Source organism: Ochlerotatus camptorhynchus, unplaced genomic scaffold (assembly GCF_037179485.1).
Source record: "Ochlerotatus camptorhynchus isolate MF236.1 unplaced genomic scaffold, CSIRO-AGI_Acam_v1.1 ptg000082l, whole genome shotgun sequence".
Classification (NCBI taxonomy): Eukaryota; Metazoa; Arthropoda; class Insecta; order Diptera; family Culicidae; genus Ochlerotatus; species Ochlerotatus camptorhynchus.
The window spans coordinates 689832-710311 of record NW_027040572.1 but is presented as its reverse complement, the minus strand read 5'-3'; the positions used below and the strand labels follow the sequence as shown (position 1 = coordinate 710311).

The 20480-nt window shown below is 38.9% G+C and overlaps 1 protein-coding gene across 4 annotated transcripts in view; it reads left to right on the top strand.

Moving 5' to 3' along the window:
- The window catches only part of Blimp-1, a 240635-nt gene that overhangs the window by 145928 nt on the left and 74227 nt on the right, over positions 1-20480 (top strand). Inside the window, exon 1 of one of the 4 annotated variants that reach the window (XM_065217976.1) lies at positions 16309-16963. The exons of the other annotated variants lie outside the window; for them this stretch is intronic. The gene's annotated coding sequence lies outside the window, so the exon portion shown is untranslated. Of the gene's footprint in view, positions 1-16308; positions 16964-20480 lie in introns of those variants that run through there. 4 annotated transcript variants of the gene reach the window in all.

Below are 20480 nucleotides of genomic sequence, written 5' to 3'. Positions count from 1 at the left end.
CTTATGGAAAATTTTGAAAAGTTTATGCTAGTTCCATTAACATTAGAAAAGTTGCGTGAACATTCGGGAAGTTCTAAGAATTTCATGCAAAATCCAAGACGTTATATGAACTTCCAAAAAATTCCAGAACAACAAGTATGTTTTAAGATTTTTAGGATAAGTACTGGTAGCTTCGGGGTAGTTCCTAAGATTTCAGGAAAATTACGAGTACTTCAGTGAATATCAAATTGCTTCAGTGCAGTTCCATTGTCTTCAGGAAAATTGGAGGAACTTTACTGAAGTTATAAGTTTTGGGAATTCAGAACAGTTTCATGGCTATCAGGAAAATAATGTGAACTACAGGGAAGGTCCGAAAACTTCAGGTAAATTTTGAGTACTTTAGGGCAGATCTATTAAAGTCAGGAAATAACGAGAACCTTCAAAAAGTTCAAAAAATTAGAGATAGTCTACACAAAACACGAAAAATCCAAGAATATACATGATTTTTCAAAAAATTCCAGAACAACATAGATGTTTTAAGATCTTCGGGGTAAGTACTGATAGCCTCAGGGTAGTTCCGAGGGTTTCAGAAAAAATTCGAGATCTTTAGTGAATATCAAAATGCATTAGTGCAGTTCAACTGACTTCAGGAAAATTGCAGGAACTTTACTGAAGTTAGAGGGCAGTTCCATGATCATGAGGAAAATCATGAGAACTACAGGGAAGTTCCAAGAATTTCAGATAAATTTCGAGTACTTGAGGCAGATCAATTAAATTCAAGAAAATATAGAGACCGTTCAAAAAGTTCAACAAATTAAAGATAGTCTAGAGAAAATCCGGAAAATCAAAGGATCAAGAAAAATTCCCGCAAATTCACAGAAAGAAAAACACGCTACTGCAGGAAACGTTTGGAAGTATGTATATCTTTTGGTAAATTTTATTGATTTCAGGTCAATTCCTGGAGCATCATAAGAAGAGTAACGAAAACTCCAGGAAATATAAGAGAACTTTAAGGCAGTCATCATAAATTTTAAGAACTTTGAAAGAGTTCAGAGGAATGAATGGAAATACCGAGGATTTCAGAGAAGTTTCATGAACAGACTGCGGGATAGTAAGAAAACTTCTGTAAAATTTAGGACACTTCAGATAAGCTTCGAGAACATCAAGCCGGTTTCATCAGCTTCAGGGAAACTGCAGGAACTTATAACAAGTTCTAGGTATTCAGGGGTATTCATAGAACTTATGGTAAGTCAAGAAAATTTCAGATTACTTGAGGAAAATTGTGGAAAGTTCATATAAGTAACCTGGACCACAGGGAGGCTAAGGATTATCTAAGGAACGTCTTTCGGACATGTTTGAAGATCAGTGAGATTTTGCCTTGTTGAATCTAAGACAGCACCATGCACGTCAGCAACATTTTGAGAAAGTTTAAGAAGATCCACGAGTTTTAGAGAAGTCCACAGAAATCCTGAAAATTTTTGAAAAATTTCTACATATTTTTGGAACTTCACAGAACTCCACAGATTTTTAGGAAATTTTATGGATTTTTAGGACTATTGAATTCATTTAGCGGCCCCGGTGGTGTAGTGGGAAGCGTGATTGCCTCTCACCCCAAAGAGCCTGGGTTCAAGAACTTTATGAGAATTGCAATAACTTTGGGGTGGCTCTGGGAACCTCCTGAACTTTACAGAATTTCAAAAAACTCAACGAATTTCAATAAACTTCTGCATAGTTTTATAATTTAGGGTATTAGTATCTTCATGGAAGATCAGAGTACTTTAGTGAAGTTTATAGATTTTTAAACAGTTTCAATATTTTCAGGCATGTTCCAAGTATGCTACTGAAGATCAGAAAATATCAGAGCAGCTTCAATAATTAATTGCAGGAACTTAACAGAAGTTCTGAAATGAAATGTTCCGAGAATTTCAGTAATTAACTGAGTCGTCAGGAATGTTCCGTAAATGTCAGGAAATTTGATTGAATGTTAGAGCAGATCCAAGAACTACTTGAAAAATTAAGAATTCATAGATAAAATTTGAGAACTTCTTGAAAAAGTATAGAACATCAGGGAAATTTCTTGATTTTAAAGGAAGCTCCACGAACTTCAAGAAAGTATTGCAATCATCAGGAAAGTTAAGGGAGCTTCTGGATAGATTAAAGAACTTCAGGGCAGCTCAATTATCTTCTAGAAAATTGAAGGAATTTTTCAAAAGTTCTGAGAAATTAATGGAAGTAAAGTTCAGAGATCTGCCCTAAGAATTAATTTCTTCAGGGAAGCTCTGTAAGCTTGAGAAATGTTTATATTTTTGGTCTGAAGGTTGGGATCTTCATCAGGGCTACATTATACATAAGATTTCTTGCAAATTTATCGGCAAAAACGAATTGGAACTTGCTAGGGACATCACCTCGACCAGTGGCTGTACAGAACTTTTGTCCGGGAGGCTGCCAATTCTCCATCTTCTCTTACGTTTCGTCGTTCATAGGAATGCATCCTTCATACTTTGTAAGAACCTCATTGTACAACTTCCGGGGACGTCTTTTGGCCACTAGATTCTACTTCAGTGTTCTGTTGGGATGCTTACCAATCCTTCTGACGGTGCTTTGGCTGGCATTGAATTTCTTGACGATATCATAATCCGACAGCCCTGGGTTTGGCCGAAGGCAACTAATCAAGAAGACTGGTAACTCATTTTTTTTTCTCATGCAAACGCTATGAGACAGGTACAATCGCGTCATCTGCCGCTCAAAGGTAAATGCTTCGAACGAATTTGATAGCAAAGATTCTATCCTCAGAAGAAAGGTTTGTGTATTTGCTCATTTTTCTATGCGTTGCTTCCACCTTCACTCAAGCTTAGCGCTATTATATCTGTCACTTGGATTCTGGCAAAGTTGCGAGTCTTCTTGATATGACGTCTTCGGTTTGGCTTAATCGTTCTCAACACCTTCAAATGCCACTTCCGATCCTTAGTTCCACTACGACGCTTGCTATGATCCTGCCGATCGATAGTATGCCGCTCACGGAAACGTTTGAGAACACTGCACACGGTCGATTGAGCTAATTTCAACGACTTCGCGATTTTTGAACCTGACCACGTCGGATTTTCCAAGGGGATGTCCAAAATTAATTTTCGGTTCGCGGCTTCCATCAAGTATAATCTCTTTTAAAAAAAATGAATAGTGACGAACTTTTCAGCACTGAAAGAGGAAACATTTCAAAAGAAACTGCTGTCACAACATTCCAGATCCGATGACAAGGAGCACTGCATTAAAATAAACAGTGTTTCAAGATATTAAATGAATCTAGCTTTAGAAGGATGCGGTCTTCTGCAACGTTGTTTAGATAACTATGGTCAACACTACAGTGTGTTTTTTTTTCTTCAGAATTCTCTTACAATGTGGCTCTAGTTATCTTGTAAATTGTGCAAAGTTTAGTTCGGAATTCTCTCACTAGGTGGCACTTGCGTTCTTATGAATTTCATGTAGATGCTGGGTCGATATAATGAGATGTTTGTCAAATACAACGTTGTTGTTTTTTGCATTGTTCTTCAGGTGGCTAAGACTTTTTTGAATTTAGGACAGCTCAGTTCGGAGTTCTCACTAGGCGACATGCAAGGTCGACATTTCGAGATCCCTGCTAGATATAAATTTCTGTTTCCTGCAATGTTTTTCAGGAGGCCTTGTCTTTTTGAATTTCGGATTTGAATTTGGGTTTGGAATCCTCTCGCTAGGTGGTACTATGAATTTCGTGTAAATGCTGGGTCGACATCTCGAGATCTTTGCAGGATACAAAATTACTATTTTGTGGAATATTGTTCAGGAAACCATAGTTATTTTTTATTGTAGTCAATTAAGTTCGGAGTTCTCTGTCTAGGTGGCACTAATTTTCTTATGAATTTCGTATAAATTCTGTATCGATATCTAGAGATCTTTCTTACATAAAAATTTGCTCGTTTCTGTATTGTTGTTCTTGAGGCTTAAACCTTTTGAATTATGGACAGTTTAGTTTGGGATTTTCTCGCTAAGTGGCACTAGTATTCTTAAAAATTTCATTTAAATGCTGGGACGACATCTCGTGATCCTTGCTAGATGCAAAGTTGCTGTTTTCTGTATTGTTCTTCAGGGAGCAAAGGCCTTTTAATTGTGAACAACTCAATTTGGAATTCTCTCACTACTTGACACTATTTCCAAGTAACAATTTGAGTTTGATGAGGGTTCTGTAGACCATGATTTAGACTTGTAGCATGCTTTAAAACCTCGATAAAACTTGAAATGCTACTTGGGTTGTATCTCGAAAGCTTTACTAGATACAAATTTGCTGTCTTCTGCAATTATGTGCAGGAGGCCAATACCTTTTGAATAATAGACCGTTTAGTTCGGAATTGGCACCAATGTTTTTTTTAATAATTTTTAAGATTTTTATCAATATTGTTTTATCGGCGCCTGTGGTGTAGTGGTAAGCGTGATTAATTCTCAGTCCAAAGGGCCTGTATTCAATCCCAGCCGGTGCCTTCGGAAGGGATGTAAAGCCGTTGATCCCCGGTCCACAAACTTTTAAGCACAATCTGCGCTTTACCTTTATTTTTTGTTCGAATAAATAAGATGATTCTGCTACAGGTGACTGAATGACTCTAAATTCATTTAATTTTCCATACGTACCGTTGGATTTGATAAATATTCACAAATTGTAGAGATATTGTTTTTTCTCCCTTAATTTGTTTTCTGTCGATATTGTTTTCCGTACTGACTACAAATGCTACCGACGCCAGAAAGACAGCTCCCACACCTGGACCCTACCTATCGACCCATCAACTCATGAACCGGGGACCAACGGCTTTACTTCCCATCCGAAGGAAGGCGTGATCAGAGATGTTATGCCTCAGAACATCCCGGCGGCGCCGACTGGGATTGAACCCAGGCCTACTGGGGTGAGAGTTAATCACGCTTACCACTACACCACCGGCGCCGTTGTAATACTGATCTTATTCTGCCTTTATTCAGTACGAGATATTTTTTTTTCAATAGGGGCTGTTCATAAACTACGTAGACTGTATTTTTAAGAGGATATAGACCACCTCCCTTCATGGCGTAGACAATCTTCAATATTTTTTTTTTTTTAAATTTGTATGGACCACCAATCTTAGCTTTTCCCTCTCCCAAGTATCTACGTGGTTTATGAACAGCCCTTAGTTACAATTTTTGACCTGTAAATGTATCAAAGCACACTCAAACATTTAATTGCTGTAAACAATTTTTATGACTGAATATATATTTTTATATTTTTAGGTGCATATGACCCACCGTATTTCATTAAATATTGTGATTGAAGATTTAAATTTAAATGTCGCTAAAAAATATTAAACTATATCAAAAAGCCCCAGAAAAAAAACACGTATTTATTATGAATGTGATATAATTCAGACGTTTATGGGTTTATATATGATTTGTTGTGAAAGTGACTCCTTCATCGACTTCCATTTCCAATATCTTAATCCACATCAAAGTGAGAATATCTTTCGCACTTTACGCCCAACGTTTTTACTCCTAAAACAAAATCTTTCTTCATCCATATTTTCACCAACCTTCATTTTAAATCCCCCTTATTTAAGCTCCATCCCTAATCCTCGCTCTGCTGAGCTTAGTCTTCCACCACCCACACGCAACCCTAACGCAGCAGACACCATCGAGAAAAACGACAATCCATGAGTTAACACAATACAAAAACGTTTATAAAAAGAACAACAACACCAACAGAAAAAATAAATCGAACTTTGTCGCCCAGTTAAGTCTGTTCCCAACCCATGCATCCATCCACCACCCGAAAGCCCCAATGCCACCTTTGTTGGCGTAGGTTAGGAATCGTCAGTTTTCCGCATCAACACTCACATGTTTTGGCTGGCTGACTGACTGACTGGAACGAGTCGTTGTCGTCGTCCTCGCCGCCAGTAATAGAACAACAACAAATCGCCATCCAGCCAGACACTCAACTGAGGCAGACAGCGCTGGTGTGAGGATGTCGATAGCTTGGGGTGACTGGTGTTCAAGAGGGTGGAAGGGGGGAGGTAGCGATCCTTCGACAGGAAAACGTAAAACGAGAAACGCGCGAGGAACGAGGCAGACGGATTGTGGGTGATGAATTTTTAAACAGTTTAGAAAGGGGTTTCTCTGTTTTTCGGAAGGAAGCTTTGTTTCGTTGTTTCTTGAATGGTAATGGTAAACTTCGGAAGGGAAAAGTTTTGTTTGCTGAAATTGGGTAAACTTGATTAGGTTGTTGGGGGTGACTTCCGAGTGGAATAAATTTCCATTTTATTCCGCGGCAGCCGTGCATCTCTGCTGTGGCAGTGTGATCAATTTTTTCTTTGTGCGAAACTTCCATCATTATAGAATCAAAAGCCAGCCAAAATATTCCGCATAACACGAATAGAGCACTTTTGGCATGAAAGCTACCCGGGGGGAAATTCTCGTCTTTGGTAATTTTTTTTTTTTTTTCGAGAAGCGAGAAGTACTTGGTTGGATGGGGTTGTCAGACAGGCGAAAGCATTTTTCTTCCTTAAGAGGAAACGACCAAAAAACTACGAGGAACTTTCTCGTCTTCCTGAATCGTGAAGCAGGATGCTTACATATAACACGTGTTTCAATGTATGGGTGAGTGTAAGTGCTGTGTGACGACGATTAAGGGAAGGGCGATCGGGGGTACCGCAGACTTTCAGTCTCAATGGGAAGCTCTTCCCAGCGCAATTTATTTTTTTTTTCGGTCGTTGCTGCGGGGTTTGGCTCCCCCTGGAAAGGTATTGCTTTATGAGATTGGTTACGTTTGTGAGCCTAATTGACAAGTATTAAAATGATCAACCCACACGCACAAATCCCACAACATTTTCGACGATATCAGTTCCCTTCACCCCTGTAGGTGATTTACTCCGCCGCGATCCGTGGGAAAAACACTTTTTCCTTATTACCACTATTCGCTTACATTTTCCTCGCCATTGGCACTGGTAGTGGTATTACAGACATTTACCGCACTTCAGTAATTTTCACCTCAGGCCTCCACCGACCGGCCAGAATGGCAGTGTGTGCGTGCTTTGTTATTGCGAGGAAGCGGCGAAGCTTGATCGTGCTGCCTGCCTAGCCTCTGCTGCAGCGACACACAGTCAGTTGCAATGACAACCGACGACCGACGACGGCGACGGCGACGACGAGAAAGAACAGGAAAAACAAACCGAAAACACAACCCTTTTGGCACTCTAGGTGGGGCAAGTGGGTGGTGCAGCTGGTGAAGAAGGTGGTTGAAACAACCCCGGTGAATGCGTCGCGCAGCTGAAAATGATGCACTTTTCTTTGGGAGACGGTGAGAGAGGGAGAGAGTGTTCTCGTATACTCGCAGCTAGTATGCACTCGGCGAGAGGAGCTCGTGAGTGGCACGCGTTGGGATGGTATATTGAAATGTTGGACGAGGGGGTAGTTTGGGTGCATATTTGTGCAACTTCTTTCAATTTTATTTGTTAATTTGAACTGCTTTTGAAAATCGAAATCGAGTAACATTGTTTATTTATTTATCGTTTCAGGTAAAAACCGAGCCAAAAATGATGTTTGGAGATGATTGCTCGCAAGTATTTTAAACATAATTAATTAATAAAGCGTATAACTTGGCGGCCATCCATACATTTCAACTCGTTTGGGGAAGTTTGATGAAACGTGACAATTTATGACATTTTCCATCATATTTTAATCCACAGCTTGGAATTTTACTGTTATTTTACTGCCTGCCAAAAATCCTATTCCTAACTAAACTTGATGAAATTAATTAGAAATGAAAGCTATTATAATCTACTTTGATTTGCTGTTTAATGGTTCAGAACACACCGGGCCACCAGGAGTCAATTTCAAGCAAAAAAAAGTCCATTTTCTTTCTTTAATTGTAACAGGAAAGCCAAATTGCAAAATGATTAAAACTTACCTGTCAGAAGTGCTTGACATTGTTCAGTCATGTTTAACAAGTGGGCATAGTATGTTCGGTATAATCCCAATTTTCCGAAATGTTTAAAATTTTCACAATCATTGTTTCTGTGCATAAGAATAAAATACGATTTATGGACTAACTGCGTGGAACTACTAAGATTGGCCGTACGAAAAATGTAAAAATACTAAAATGCCTGATTCGGCAATTTGCTGATATCCTGAATCGAGGCTCAAAGCCATTTTTACTAAGACAAGAAATTTTGCGCTTAAACCATTAGATTTAGGTAAATTGTGTCTTAGAGAAAAATTTTGTAAATGTTTTGTATAAGTGAAATAAGGGTGGTCCCTTGGGTTACTGAGGTAAAATTATCAACTATTTAGTTATTTGAAATAGACCAGCATAATGTTGAACAAAGTTGAAGCACAATATATTTAAAGCAGCTGTGCTAAAGATTCAAAATGTCTACATCTGATTGTTTTCGTGCTATACTGGTTTTAAAAATGTAGCTTATGGTGGGTAAAAATGGATTTTTTAGTTATTTGTTTGAACATTCATTTCTCCCAAATTATATGTCTAGACACTTTAATAACTTTTAATCACGCATCCTTATGCGCAAGCATTTTAATCGCTAAATCTTTCTGTTGGAGAGGTACACATCGATGCATCATTGGCAACCCATGCCTGAAGTCTTGAGTTTGAATTTCATCCCTGGACAAGTCACAAATGACTACAAAATTGGTTCGAGTGACTACAGAAAAATATCCATATCTCAATTTTTTTGATGCATTTAAATTCTTGGAACAGTCATTAATCGTAACTTCTACGCATTTCAAATAATCCCTATGTTGATGAGCACAAGAAAGCAGATAGGAAAAATATGTGTAGCACTGTTTTTGAGAGAATCGGGTATGAAATCAAAAAGTAGAAGGGTCTATGTCCAAGGGCACGAACGGAAGCTTGACGTAGGACCGCTAGTGGACGGAATAAATGTGAAGAGCATTTAGTTCTTTTAATTGATCAATTATCTATTATCTCAACTCTTTCCGTTTTTAAATTGTAGACGTACCAAATTTGTAGTAATCTTTTTCAAAGAGAAAGTTGATTAAGAGAATCAATCAAAATCACTTGCACCCCTGCTTCCAAGTTTGGTTTCAAGATTACAACTCTGGAGAGTATTTTGTGTGGTCGTTGGGGGCTTGTGGTTCTGAATATGGACAAACAAGACAAACACGTTCTATTCCAACTCTTTACTGATGTGAGCTTGATGGCCCTGAAAAGGGCCGTTTTATTGAAGAGGACATCCATGGTCACTTACGCTTGGCGTGTAGGTGACAGCATCACGGACCTCATTTTTCAGGAACACCTTCAGCACACCTCGTAGATCAGATCGGAGATACGTTTGAAACCAACACGGCGAGCCAGACGACCGATGGCGGTTATCTCGAAGAACTTTGCAATGACGCTTGGCGCCTCCTTTACCCGACCTTTTCCTCCTTTGCCACGACCAGTCAATTGTTGCTTGTTAGGTGTGAAGGAGTGGACTAGCCAACACCTTCCTACTGCTGCTATTGCTATCCGAAGCAAAAATGAGCTAATGCCATACAGCAGCGCTCTTTTATATGTTTTCAGGTTAAAGCTGAATGATGTGCAACCAAGTGGTATAAAAGCTACAAAGACTCCTCCCATTATGAGTAGTTTGCAATCAAGTAGCGACAATGGCTTTTTTCCTTTTGCGTACATGGCGAATGAGAACGACGTAAATTTGAGTTTAGTTCACTCATAATCGCCAAAAGTGCAGGAACTCAGCGATGAGTAAATTTGTCTCATGGTTTCCTGTGGAAAACCTAAAAAATCTGCCAGAAAATGAGGAAATTGACGGAAATTTTATTCAGTCTCGGAGAAGTAACAATAGACTGAGTGAATTCAATCTTTACTTTTTCAAATTCGGGAATTTTTCCCTGGAAAATCCTGGGAAAACATGAGGCAAATTTACTCATCGCTGAGTTCCTGCACTTTATTTCTTATTGCTGAGATAACTAAACTAAAATTTGGGTCGTTCTCATTCGCCGTGATATCACCTTGAAAGATATCGACGTCGGTGATTAGCGTGATTACCTCTCAACTCAGCAGGCCTGGGTCCAATCTCAGTCGGCGCCACCAGCATGTTCTAAGGCATAACATCTCAGATCACGCCTTCCTTTGGGAAGCAAAGCCGTTGGTCCCCGGTTGAGTTGATGGGTCGATTGGTAGGGTCCAGGTGTGTAATTGTGTACTGTAATAAGCTTGGTGATGATTTAACCTCCTAAACCAAACAGAGTGCGTCTCTGTCACTTCAAAACGTAGATGACATCCATGGCCGCTTACGCTTGGCGTGTGTATTGTAGTTGACAGCATCACGGATCTTATTTTTCAGGAACACCTTCAGCAGACTTCGTAAATCAGACCGGAGATACGTCAGACACCGCCACGGCGAGCCAGACGACGGATGGTGGTTATCTCGAAGAATTTGCGTTTGGTTCTGAATATGGCGATGAGTGTGCAAAATATTACGCGATTCCATCCTCCCTATTCGCACGCGCCCGAGGATCGGAGGCGAATGCCAATTCGACTTGTTTCGTCTACTTACTACTCTCTGACGACTGTGCTGGGGAAGCAGCATATGCATGTATGTAATTGGTGGATTTGTTAGTTAATTCGATGCTTTTGGACAATGCTGGACATCTACCAGTTTTTCAATAGTTTCTTGTTGAAAATCAACATTCGGATGTCGCATATCGATGCGTAGCAATATTTCTGATCGATTGGTGATAAAGTTATTGAATTTGGACCAGGAGCAGCTGAGCTATTAACGTTCAAAATCTTTCTTAATTTGTTACATGATCCATTTTCGGTTTTCACAAAGTGTACCCCCATATAGAAATTAAAGACGTAGCCCTACGTCAAAATGTTAGTTTATAAAGTAGAATACTAGCAATCCCTGCTTTTTCTCGTTATTTCTAGAATTTTGGGCATTTCCCATTTGTGCGATGTACATTCCAATTGTGTTTAAAACCAAATTTTATTTAGTCGAAGGAATCAATGGACTAGATGGGGCGTTACAAAGACAACATATTTTTCTGATAATGAATTTATTTATGCGTTTGGTCTTCAAAATGTGTCTTTGTTTTAAAGCTACCTTGAACATTTGCTCAGAATTTTGAAAACGATTTTTATTGGAATTTTCGTAAGAATTTCTTTTAGAATCATTCCCCTTCACTTCGTTCTGTTCAGAAATCCGCTGAAATTAATTTAAGATTCTACCTGTAAGTCTCAAAATGTTTATATAGCAGTCCAGAATTTTTCTGCAGAACACTGAAAAAAATTCATGGAAGTCAACCTTAGATTATTATATCACTTTTTGATGATTATTCCAAGAGTTCACTGAAGTTTCATTCAATAATTCTAGTTTAAATTTGCTTAAATTCTCATTTGAATTCTCATGCAGTTCAGCTCCGAATTGTATTGAAATATTTCTCAGAATTATCATGAAGTTTTCCTCTAAATTCTTCATAAATTTAATTGGAGTTCTCCGTATAATATGCTACAAACTCTTTTCAAAATTCCGTTGGAATGGATCTCATCATTCGGCCAGCTTAAAATAATGTATCTTACCACCCGAACTTTGCCTTGCAACATCATTTTCATATTTTGTCATCTAGAACCTTGAGAAAATTGTGTCTTATTTATGCGTTGCCTAATTTCGGTCTGAAGAAGGTTTTGATGAAAAAAAAAATGATGAAATCCTTTGCTGTCATGCCAGTCATAGAGCAAGCTTTAGCCCACACCAATCAGGAAACCATGCCCGGAAAATTTATTCTGTTTAGTACTGTCATTAAATTAAGAAAAGTTTCCAATCCAAGCAGACATGGAGTTTGGAGTTTTAAAAAAAAACTCCTACAGAAAGTTGGATTATGTTGCGTCCTGCAATGGAAGCGCTCTGACTCCCGTTGGCGAGTCTGCCATACAATGAAACCACTGGAAGCGGCTCCCGTTCTGGTGGAGGAGGCTTATTGGATAGCGGAAGAAAAAATGTCTATTGTGTTGTACCTTTTGACTATAGTTTTAAGATGTAAACATAGCTTTCCATCCTTCCCATGGATGTTCTTTACTCTCCGCCCATACACCGGGAGCAGAATAGCTTTCCTTCCTTACGCCGGAAGCTCTTTGGTGTGGTAGATATGGTTGGTATGAATCGGTTGACACATGCCAGTTACTACTACAAATTCGGGATAGTGGACTATACCGAGAAGGAACGGAAAAAGGACAAAGAGGAGGTCAAGCAAATGGAGCTGCTGAAAGTAAAAATAATTGGAAGAAGTAAGGGAATTGAGCGCACGGATGAAAGCGGAAGCTTAATTCAAGTCGCCTCCAGTCTGTGCTAGTATGTACCAACTATTGTTTATTGAAGTGTAGTTTAAGATTTGATTTTAGAGATAGGAGACAATGGTATACAACGCATCCCCTGGGCAGTACGCACCAGCTGACTTTCATTTGTGTTTGTCACGGCTTTTACGTAACTGTTTTGTAGTCTTATCAAGCAGCACTTCTAGCATAGCATCTGAACTCAAAATCCTGCATGATAAATCCTAGAATTGGATTAAAAATCCCAAGAAAAACTCAAAATTAAATGAAAAAGTGCGTGTACCGTTGTACCGTTCTCCCCTAACTAAAGGTAATTTAAAAAAAATGTTCTTTTGATCTCCGATTTCCATAAACAAACAAAAATAGACCATAAATAAAACAAAACCAAAAAAAAAAGCATACGAAAGTATTTGATGGTTCTTAAGTAACAGACGGCTAACTGCGAGAAGAACAATTAAAATAATGTGGATTGCTATAATAAAGATTGTACTCGAAAAAAAATGCAAATCTTTGCATTGGTAAACATTGATGACATTTTGAGTAAAATTAGTTGACAGTGTAATGTTTACATGTGTAAAATCTCGTCACAATCTGTCAAGTCGTTATTGAGATGGCTTCCAAGTAAGAAATGGTTTTACAAAAAATTATGGGCTCGGTCGTGGAAAATCCAATTTTGGAATCGACAATTCGACCGTGTGCCGTGAGGTAAAATCGTTCAAGAAGACCCAGACGACCCAGCGGCGAGCTGGCAGCGGAAGAAAAACGAAGACGACCGACCCCATGAATGCAAGGAAGGTAAGGGATTACTTCAAGTGCAATCCGAACTTTTCGATTCGGGATGTGGCCAAGAAGTTTAATTCTTTCGTCTGGTTCGTCCAGCCGAAATGCATCGTAATGGACGACGAGACGTACATTAAAGCGGACGCCAAGCAGATTCCCGGCCTGGAGTTTTCAACGGCGAGTCCCGCTTGGATGTTCCGGAAGAAGAAGGTCGACAAATTTGCCAAAAAGGACTTAGTGTGGCAGGCAATCTGTGGGTGCGGCAAATTCAGCAAGCCGTACATAATGACCTGCTGTCCTTTCTCCAGTTACACGAAAGTGACACTCTGTTTTGGCCGGATCTGACATCATGCCATTACGCAAAACCGGTGATGGAGTGGTACGAAGCCAATGATGTTATTTTTTGCCGAAGGTGGCATATCCGCCAAACTCGCCAGAACTTCGTCCAATAGAAAAATTCTGAGCGATTATGAAGGCAAGCTCCGGAAAACAGGGAAGGTCTTCAAAAACGACAAGGATTTGAAGAAAGAGTGGATGAAAATGTGTAAGAAAGATGGCGCAGGTGTTGCACAGCATTTGATGGGTAGCGTTAAGTCCAAGGTGTGGGGATTTAGCCTAGGAGAGCAGGTTGAATAAACCAACTTTGCAAAAACAGATCTAATATGAGTTTGTTTATTCCCTTAGAGTTTCAAAAATGTCCGACTTAAAATGAATTTTTGGTGATCATTTTTGTCTGTTGATTTTTTTTTTCGAGTACAGTCTTTAGAATTTTCATAGAGGCTTGTGCCATCAGCCGCTAGATGCTGTAATATTTATGTTTTGATTTGATCAAAGTTGGTTTTCTGTGCAATGATCTTTGACAGTGTGCGAAGAGTAAATCATTTTGTCAATTTTTTTAAAACATTTCTCTCGAAACTTTTCAAAAGGACCAATGTTACATATCAGCCATTTTTGAGAATATCTAAGTTGAAGTTCGAAAGATTATTATCTTAAAAACGTTGAAAATTCAGTAGAAACGGTAAAATCAGAATTTTACTTAGAATCTCATGCTACAATATAGAAAAATTCACGAATGACGTTTTGACAAGATAAGGTGTACATCGAATACGTAACATTGGACGATTTTTCTCAATGACATGATAAATGAGTGTTACATTGGACGTTTTGTTCTACATGATACTAGATTCCCTTTCACAGAGTTCAGAACAGAGTACCTTAGATTGGTTTTCCATGCCCCGCCTTTAGAAAATGAGCACCAATCACCAATCAGGCAGACCATTTTTTTTTTTGTTTTTTGATCTTTATTTAAGAGATTTCTAGCCATAAGCTAGTTCATCTCTAAGCAGTCCAAATGCCCGCAGTAATAATCACGTTCCCATCATTTCAAACTATACATTTCACAATGTTTGACCTATGATAATCTTAAATAAATGAATGTAAATTTGGATGGGTGCTTTTGTATCACATGCAATGATAGAAGAGCAATAGTTTGCATCGATTAACTCGATTTGTTTACTTTTGTTACTTAGGACCTTTTGAAAATTTACGTGAGATTTCAGTTTTGAATAGAATAAAAAAAGATAGAACCAAAACGTTCGAGTAGTAGCAACCGGTGAAAACTAACGACTTTAAATTGGCTCACTACTTGAATAGCCTATTGGTCCCAAGCAAACGATTAACGTACCCCATTCTAGTATAAATTCTAGTACTACACTATGTTTTTTTTTATTCGCTTAGAAAGGGGGAAATGAGGGGCTCGTGGATTTTCCTATGTTTCGAGGGGTGCATCGATTAGCTTGGGACCGAAAAGGGTATCAGAGCTGAGCCAAAAAGTTGACCGCGTTTCTTCGGGACCTTCTAGTCTTAGAGTTGCCTCTTTGGTAGTAGTGTTGCCGTGTACACTGAAAAAATGAAATAGCAGGATCGTCACCATACTTTTAGAGCCAACTCCGTCTGTCACTTCGTTTGTGAAAATACCACAAATGATGTGGCAAACTCGAATACTTCGGTGACGAACCTTCTGTTGCACATTCTCAACACTACTACTTAATTGTACTAGTATTGTTTTTTAATGTACTAGAATTTAAAGGTTCTTTCTCTTTCACTCTAGTCAAATTTGAAAAACATTATATATATTTTTTTTCAAAATTAATATACTTTTCGCACACAAAATCATCATCGATTAAATCAAAACAAAAATACTAGCGCATCTGGCGGCTACAAGGTTCTATAAAACTTCTATTACAGCGAACTACATTATTTTAATTGATTTCTTCGCAATCAGTCGTCTGTCGCTTCGTTTGTGATACAATTCGAAAACGCTGGTTGGGCCACCACCTTGGCCTGACTAACGGATTTGATTCATTAGTTGGGCCAACTGACAGAAGACTAAAATTTGTTGAGGGGTGTGCGCATCCTTTGCTGTGGCTAAGAAGATTTCCCAAAAAGCGCATTCAATCACATCGGATTGAAGTAAGTTGCTTGAAGCTGAGTGCAAAAGTGTACAATTATTGTATTTCTTCAAGAATTTCAAATGAAATTCAAATGTTTCGAACAAATACCAAATGTTAACATTCATTACACATAATTCGCAGTCCTAAACGCATATGCTCACCCCCTGGCAGATTGTATGATTAATTGTCAAATCCAATTTGACATGAGATTTTGACATCCAGTTGCTTTTTAATTGGGTCAAAGCCCAACCAACGGAGGCCCAACTAAAAAGCAGCCCAAGTATTAAAACCCCAACCAGTGAATTTCGACTGTAAACTGTCCAGGGAAGTAGAGAATAGACATGCACGTATCACAAATCAACAATTACACCGTCAATACTTACCATCCGCACTACTTTATGAACCAGCTCACCCCTCGTTATTTCATGAAAAGCTTGACAATTTCCCCAAACAAACCATTCCGCATATTGTTCCGCACAGCGCCGGCTACATCCTCAAGCCAAGCAACCATAGGATGCGTTCTTTCCCAAACGATCGGTAGCTCACTCTCATTCTCAACCCTTCGATGCTCATCACACTCACCGTTCATCGAGCTTTGTTGTGATGGTACAACATTGTATGCCGTGTCGTAGCCATCCGCTCGTTAGAACGATTTCGGGCTACCGCCAGCAAGGACCAGCACTGTAAATATTGTTGTCTTAGGTCCGGACCGAGGCACATCATAACAGTCTCCATTCACACTCACAGTGCTCAGTTTTGGTAAACTCGGAAAGTGCACAAGTTGTGGCCAACCGATTTTCCCTGCGTTCTCGGGTTGCGGAAAATCAAAACCGGAAGTGTGTTTAAGCAGGTGCTCGCTTAGTGTTTGGGAAAATTTGGCTGGAAACAGGAAGTCAGGTGGTGCCTGGGCTTTTTGGGTTGCTATTTTGCAGAAAAAGGGGTGTGTGTAATACAACTATTACAACAAAGTAAGCGCAGCCCGAAGAAGGCGAGAGCGGTCGGTCGCCATCGTAGCAGCCGAGGAAAGCCCCCTGTGTGTGTGTGTGTGTCGTGGCCGTAGTAATCGCGCGCCGGGTATTACGACCGGCGCGACAACGTGTAATATTTAGCGACGTATGGTACCTACCTGCATCGGATAGAGTGCTTTTTGCAAAACACCGCCGCTCGCAGCGAGTGCAAGTGCGACCGAGTGAGAAAGGAAGTGAGCGATTCTATTTTTTTTTTAATCCTGGTTCGATTTTATCCAAGTGGTGTGTATTGGAAAGTGAAAACAGTCCGCTATCATTATCGAACCGATCCGAATTTGGACATAAACGAGAGCGATTTGGAACCGGCCTTGGAGGAGATTGCCTGTGGTCCTGATTGACGTCGCCGTGGCTGACGGATATGAGAGCAAGTACGTTAGAGTTCTAGATGCTAGATATGGGGAAAAAAGTTACAGTGAAACATGGTAAACAGTCCCTGGTGTTTTGTACTGTAAACAAATGCCGCAATCAAAGGGGGTGCAACTTAAGTGTCCGCATGTTTACGTAACACTTCAACAGTTAGTGGTTGGTTCTGAACGCAAAGTAAACGTTTCCTCAACGGTTGCGGCCATAAATGGCAAAGATAAATGCCAAAAAAGTGGTTTGTTCGAATGCAAACCGGACCTACCTCAATCCGATTATCGATTTTCCACCATGCATCCCAGAGTGCGGGTGGCTGCCTGTGTGTATGTGTGTTGGTGTCGGGCTACGGTTTTGCCATCTGGTGGCGAGCACTCGAAGCCGGAATGTGGGGAAAATGTAAATCGAGAAATACGGGAAAAGAAGAAATCCAAGCTACGATCGAAAGTGTAAGTGCATTTTCCGCATTCGCTTCCGCAACGCGAGATGGCGGATGGTGCGTCTCCATCCGCCCCCGGGATGGGATGCTGTGTTAGCGAGTACAAATGTTGGTTAATTGATGAAAATTGCTTGGTAAACTCAACTCAAATTTGTTGGATTGTAGTAGCCTACCGAAATAAGGGTATTGCATTTCGATATAGTAAGGAAATCGATAATTTTCACGCGGAGAATCCCAACTGCGGTGTGTTTTGCAGCATCCACATGGGGTCACACCCTTACACAAGTAGCTGGTAGTAAATTGATTGCATTGTCGACTGAGAGGGAAGGAGCAAGAGAGACAAAAAGAACTCCAAATCAAGGGGGAGAACTTCGCATATGTGAAGGAATTACTTTTACTTCCGGGGCGGGGATACGCTTTTGCTTTCAGTTGTGCAGTTAACGGGTTGTAATAATCAATGCTGGTGTTTTGTAGTGTATGCAGTTTTTTCCCCAAGATTGTCAATATCAATGATAGCTTAAAAGTATGTTGAATACAGAATGATTGTGCACTTCTCGTACATTGAGGTGTACTGATAGGCTATAATATCACTTGAAAACAGGACCCGAGGCCCAAGTGTCTGATCGACTAAGTTCGACGAGATTGGAAAAAGTATGTGTGCACTCGATTTTCTCGACAATGGATAAAACTAGATTTGTGGAACCGGGTGTGGAGAAAATACCGGTATTTTCGGTACTGGTCATTTGAAAAATTTTCAAGCAAATTTCAATATTTAACAATAAGCAATATACTTTCAAAGCATTTTTAGATTAACTGCAAAAAAGCAATAATTTTTATTTTTGTTTAACCGTCATTGAAAACTAAGCTTGAAACATTTTATAGAACATCGTGAACCAACAAGCTTATAATACGTTGAATCTGAATAATTGAACAGAAAGTATTTCGCAATGTTGTTCAAACCATTAAGTATAGTTCGTCCAAGGGGCAAGACAACCTAGAAATATTACCCAGCATCCTTAAAGATTTTATAGTATCATCGGAAAATTAAATTATTTTCAAAAATTAATACATGTAAAAGATTTGAGCTGAACAATGATCGTTCTACGAAAATGATCGTTTTCTAGGCTATTCTAAATAAGAAGAAATAATTTGATACTTTGACCCAAGTTGTGCTGCCCCTAGAGTTCACCATACTTCAGTAGAATCAGTCTGGATGTGTTTAAAAATTTCGCAACAAAAATTAGTCATTAGACTGATGCAAATTTTTTAAATTTTCGCTCCACAGTGCTCAAACGGTTCCAAATTGGGCCCTAATTAGCCTCCCAAAATTTGAACTTATTTAGCAAGAAACTGACTTAGCACAAACCATTTGAAGTTTATATGGGAATTACTATGGAGAAACCATAATTTCGGTCCATATCTATCTCAAAATTCACCAGTTTACTCTTCTTTAGAAAATGATAGCTGCGCTTGTTGAAAATTTCAGCAGCTACAACTTTGTTGAAGACCTCTTTTCGATCAAATGTAAGGTACAAAACTTATTAATGATTCAAGTCACTGGTGTCTTATGATTATGCTCAATCAACTTTTCAGCAGACAACATTGGTGTTTATGGCGCGTAGGATAGAGGACAAAAATCATGGCTACTATGTCACACTGCAGAATACAGTGTTGCCCACAATACAGTTGCTTAATCATGCCATAAGATTATCAATCTCTTAAGCAATTAATAACTATTTTATTTGACGTTTGGCTGAAAAATAATTTTCTGCAAAGTTGTAGCTGATCAAAATTCCCATAAGAATAGCAATAGAATATGTTAACAGTACAATATGGAAAAAGGCTTGAAGACAATGAACAAAAAGTTTGGATTTCCCATAGTAATTTCCATATAAACTTCAAATGGTTTGTGCCAAGTCAGTTTTTTATCAAATAAGTTTAAACTTTCGGAGGCTAATCAGGACCCGATAGGAAACCGTTTGAACACTGCGGAGAGAAAATTTCAAATTTTGCATCAGTCTATATTATTCGGCATAATAGAACATTCAGGAGATTCATAAATAAATTATTTCTATATTTTTGCTACTTTACACCCTTAGGCTATGCGAAAAACAAACGTTTTTCTTTTTTTTTGATATCCCTTTTTTTTAATCTTCTGGTTCAGTTATTTTACCGGTATTGCTGGTATTGATTCTCTCGGTACCGCAATACTGGTACTAGCAAAAAGGGTCCGGTATTGAAAACCCTAGCTGAAACGATTTTAGTGACACAAAATTACTTATAAACGTCTAAATATAGCTGTCTTGTGGAAAATTGTAGGCTGTAGCTAGTTAAACAACTCTTTCTTACTCTACTTTTTGACGAAATTAACACCCTTTTAAATATCTGAACAAAACACAAGCATTTGGTCAAATTAGGAGCTAGATATGCGGTACCTTCGGCAAAACCGCTTGAAAAAAAATTCTACAAGTTTTCCCAAGAATGAAACAATCTGTATCTTCAAATAAGAAATATAAACACTCTAATTTTAATGTTCAATAAAGACCACCCTTATCAAAGTTTCAAAAATAAATTTGAATAAAATTTCAAGCAAATTGTGTTTAACTCTGCTTTTTATTAGGGTGCTTAACATTACATCAAAAAGTAGTTCAGGGGTGACTTGTAGAACTACCTACAGGCTACATTTTTGCACAAGACAGAAAGTTGCTTGATTCGGGATTTTATGAGCTGCATGCAATTTTCGGATCAGTTTTAAGGTGGTTTTAAAGTTTATTTACTCCATTAATAAAAACGTTGTTCTCGCAACTCTAATCGTAAATATTTTGATATATGAGTAATTTTAGAATCCATATCAAGAATAAAATTATCTATCCAACTACCATGTTGAATTTTGATCCGTTATATTGAATTCAAAAATGGCGGCGGATGATGATTTTCCTCTTCTACCCATCAAGCCCATTCCGTAGATACCCATATTGCATGGGTTTAGATGTATAATCGCTGTTTGGAGGCCGCCATATTTAAAATGGCAGCGGACATCAATTTTACACTTATACTCATCGAGCCCATTCCGTGGATACCCATATTGC